Here is a 4781-nt window from a genome sequence, read left to right as displayed (position 1 = left end):
CAAAAGGCCTGCCTGTGTCCAAGCAAAGGCTGTCACACTGAATCGTCTACGCAATTGCTTTGGCTTATAGCTCTAAAGGCGTGAAATGTCCTATAGGGGTTCGGGCCCATTCAACCCGCGGACTCGCATCCTCGTGGGCCTGGGCAAATGGCATATTTATTCAGGACATTTGCATGGCGGCAGGCTGGTTGTCATCCAGCACTTTCGCGAGGTTTTATAACCTAGATGTGTCGTCGCTTGCCTCACATGTGCTGTCAGTGCGAGCAGCGCACGCGCCTACTCAGCCTCAGTAAAGATCTGATTATAATTATTTTCAATAATGAAAATATTTATTATTTTTTCTTTCTTTCTTTTTCAGATTGTCATCCGATTGTTGTAAGTGATTAGTCTTGCAGTCATCCTGCATCTTGGATTTGCCATGTTCAGTTTGTACAGATATATGTATTATCTGACTCATATTAAGTGATGCTTTTTTATTTTTCTCCTCTTTGTTTTTGTGTCACCGCAAAGGCTCCACAGCATTGAGCATCTTTGGCTTTGTAAGTATATATTTTTAAGCTGACTGTCAAACACTTTCTCAATGTTTTTTTTTTTTTAGGTTCATTAAATATATGTCATGAAGCAGCTTTTATTTATTTATTTATTTTATTCATTTATTTATTTTACAGTCTAGCATCATCTGATCTGTTTTAAAAGTATGAACTATGGATTTTGTAGTTGGTTAGTGAAATGTAATAATTTATTTACACAACATTTTATGTGAATAGTGTAGGCTAATAATGTGCGTTCCTGCTATACTTCTTTTAATCTTTTTGTGATTGCTTTTTTATATTTTTTTGTCAGATTTGTCAAGATCATCTTTTAGGATAAAGTTGAGGTCCTGAGAGTTCTTGGAGTTTCTATAGTGTTTATACAGATTTGTTGATGTCACTTTTTTGAATAATAAATTCAAATAAATAGGTCTGTATTTCATATACATTTCCATTTGAAATCCAGACTCGGTCCAGTACCGGCTAATTGTATAATCTATGCTGGCGTGATTATGGCCCAATGCCGGCAGTGTCGGCTCAGTAGGAGTGTCATGTGACACACAGCAGCCACAATAGCACTCATGTTTTATTTATTTATTTGTTTCCTTTTTATTCGAAACATTCCCAAACGCATTAACTATATCATGAAATATCTCAATTCTCACCTTTATAGATTATGTTAGTTGATCTATAGTGGGCGATGGTCAAAGTAGCCTAATAATGTAGTCTATTTAGCCTACTATAGTCTAGGCCTACATAAAAACATGTCTGCTTACTTAGTAACATATATGGGTGTCATTCCATAACTTATTTTTAATACGACTGACTTTATATTTAATGTGAATTTAACATTGAAAGTTAATGTGAATAAAAACAGAGTAAGCTACTTATTATAACACTTTCATTGTAAGAGAGCAAAGAACATTTACATTATCAAATAACATTTTCACTGACAGTCTAGAGTTCAAGCACTCTCAAAAACTCCCATTAAAAACTGCTGTTTACGTTGTGAAATGAATATCTTACTTACAGACTCATACACACATCTGCAGTTTGTTGTTTTTAATGAGATAATTCGCCAGAAAGAGGTATTTAGTCAGCGAGCGTGTGAAGAAAACACCGGCATTTTAGCGATGACTCATTTGAACACCTCTGATTGGTCCTTGCATTCATAAGCTCAACAGAATCGTGTGTGTGATTGGTTAATGCGCAGTGCTGTAAAAATGTGTCTGTATCTGGCTCAGCGCCAGCCAGCGAAGCAGATTTGAATTTAGCAGCTGATGGTATGACACACTGAACGTTCTAATCACGCCAGTGTGATTGTATTAAATATAGAAAATATTATTCGGCTATTTTTTGTCTTTTGAAAGCTGCATTCAAAATCCACTTGGCTCAAAAATCTGACGGGGCACGTATCCCCTCACTTTGAATGGGCACAACGCCTCTGTATATAGGCTTAGGCTATCATTCGTAATTTAATTTGTTTCTACGTTTGACATTATGCTAATATTTCCACATAGTGAGGTAGATATGTGGGGGCGTGTTAGAACGAGCCGTTTTAGGGGGGACAATAAATATTATTAAATTCCTGGAAACTCGTGACCAACAGGCAGAAGAGAACATAAAGCCACGTATGGCTTTAAATGTACAGGTATCGAACAGCATGAATGCAATCGCATAGTCACGATGTAACATTTGCCTGCTAACCCATTATTTCTCTTATAAACAAAGCGTTGTACCTCACTTGTATTAAATATAGAAAATAATATTCGGCTATTTTTTGTATTCTTTTTAATACTCGCATTCAAATGTTTAATGTGAGCAGCAGTGTTTTCCGTAGCACTGCAGGTTGAAGTGGTTCTCTAACTGCGCAGCACACCCCACCACAGTTACATTTGGGATCATTTAATTTTAACTGACCATAATGTCAATTGCAAACATTGAGATTGTGTTTTAAAATACAACAACGTGCACCATGAAACCATTTATAGAGGCGCGTTCAGCGGTCTCTGCGACGGGATATGAAACAGCCAACAAAGTAAAATGACTACGGCTCGCTCTCTTCATTTTATCAAATGATCATAATAGCATCTATTCATTTTGCAGTCCTGCTACTAGCCTTTTATTTAGACTAAAACCCCTTTAATTCGGGTGAGGAAGCCTGCGTTTTGAGTGGCATTTGCACATCCTGTCATGCCAGTGAATAGGCCTAGCAATATGCCACTGCAATAGATGCATTTCGCAGTATTAAGGTTAACAATTAATTGATCAATTTAAAATGACGATCAATCATGGAAATTATCGAAGATTAACATCCCTAGTACACACAACTGTCATCTCTCTCTCTCTCTCTCTCGATTGATTGATCAATAATTAATTAATTGAAATACATGGTATAATTAATTCAAATGAGACCGGGGAGTGTTGCAACATGGGGTTAGTTGTAACACTGTCAGTTTGACCAATCAGAAACAACCTATGGTGATGTCATCCATATCATCCACTCCCATCACCAATTTGAGCTAACAGGAGAAGTGGCATGTGTCTGTGAGCAAGATTGTGAATATTATCACCAAAAAAGTGATTTTCAGTTTAATTAAAATAATTTTTTGCCTAGCATTCATTGTAATGTAGATAAAAAAATGGCTTGCATAATCTTAAGTAGCCATTTCTCTAGTTTAGTTTGATGCTAGACATTAATGCTAACTTCAGACCCACATGCTAAAAGAGTTAGCTATGTAATGGCTGCTTGTGGTGGGGATAGTTATAACAGTTCATTAAAAATTGTCATACATTGACACACACAGCAATTTGTTATAGTGTTAAGTTTAAAGTCCCATAATAAATACACTACACACACATACACACACCCACACCCACACCCACAACAAATTTGATATAGTGTTAAGATGAAAGTTCTAACGAAATACAACACACACACAGCAATTTGTTATAGTCTTGAGTTTAAAGTTCCAGAATATGTTTGTTAGTTTAAATTGTTCATTTTTGTTCTTCGATAAAGTTCTTGCATAATCTGGAAAGTGTGGATATTGTTTCACCAAATTACCACTTATTGTTACATCTATCCCCAGCCTGTGTTACTACTCACCCCAGCAGTGAGGAAGGTTAAGGAACTCTTTGTATTTGACATTAACTCACATAATCTGTGATTGTGTAGTACAAGTTCAAGTGAGTTTTATTTGTAGTAGACAAATGTGGCTACAATGTATCAAAGTTTGAGAGGTCTAGCATGAACAACCACTAGGTTACTATCATCCCCGGTCTCCCCTAAATATGGTCTTTACCTCACTATTTCATCTCTGTCTGATTTGAAGCGGGCAGAATGCTAGCGCTATACCGTGACTGACGAAAATAACTGTCATTTTTACCCATTTGGTCAAATATTGTGCTGCAAAGAGCAGCAATTTGTTATAGTCTTGAGTTTAAAGTTCCAGAATATTTTTGTTAGTTTAAATTGTTCATTTTTGTTCTTCAATAAAGTTCTTGCATAATCTGGAAAGTGTGGATATTGTTTCACCAAATTACCACTTATTGTTACATCTATCCCCAGCCTGTGTTACTACTCACCCCAGCAGTGAGGAAGGTTAAGGAACTCTTTGTATTTGACATTAACTCACATAATCTGTGATTGTGTAGTACAAGTTCAAGTGAGTTTTATTCGTAGTACACAAATGTGGCTACAATGTATCAAAGTTTGAGAGGTCTAGCATGAACAACCACTAGGTTACTATCATCCCCGGTCTCCCCTAAATATGGTCTTTACCTCACTATTTCATCTCTGTCTGATTTGAAGCGGGCAGAATGCTAGCGCTATACCGTGACTGACGAAAATAACTGTCATTTTTACCCATTTGGTCAAATATTGTGCTGCAAAGAGCAATAGTAGTTTTAACTTGTCTATAACTTGGCAAATGACCACGGAATAAGCGAGATAATCAACGGCTAGCCGTGCTTTGCGTCGTGCATTTAAAATCCTTAAATGGATGGCTAGCCGTTGACTATCCCTTACATAGACCACTATCAGAACTTTAAAATCTATTCAGTAGCGAACCGGTAACCATGCAATGACTTGTGTAATGTGTTCGCTTTATATGCGGGTCATTCTAGATTCTGGGCCCTTTTCCATATAGACCCATTCAAGGCATTTTACGGTATACAAGGCATACAAAAAGAATGAAGACAACAAAAAAAAAAAACAGAAGGTAGCGATTCTTCAAAAAAGGATTTGAA

The sequence above is a fragment of the Sinocyclocheilus anshuiensis genome, unplaced genomic scaffold (assembly GCF_001515605.1).
Source record: "Sinocyclocheilus anshuiensis isolate Anshui unplaced genomic scaffold, SAMN03320099.WGS_v1.1 scaffold919, whole genome shotgun sequence".
NCBI classification, from domain to species: domain Eukaryota; kingdom Metazoa; phylum Chordata; class Actinopteri; order Cypriniformes; family Cyprinidae; genus Sinocyclocheilus; species Sinocyclocheilus anshuiensis.
Note: the sequence above shows the minus strand (reverse complement) of the source record.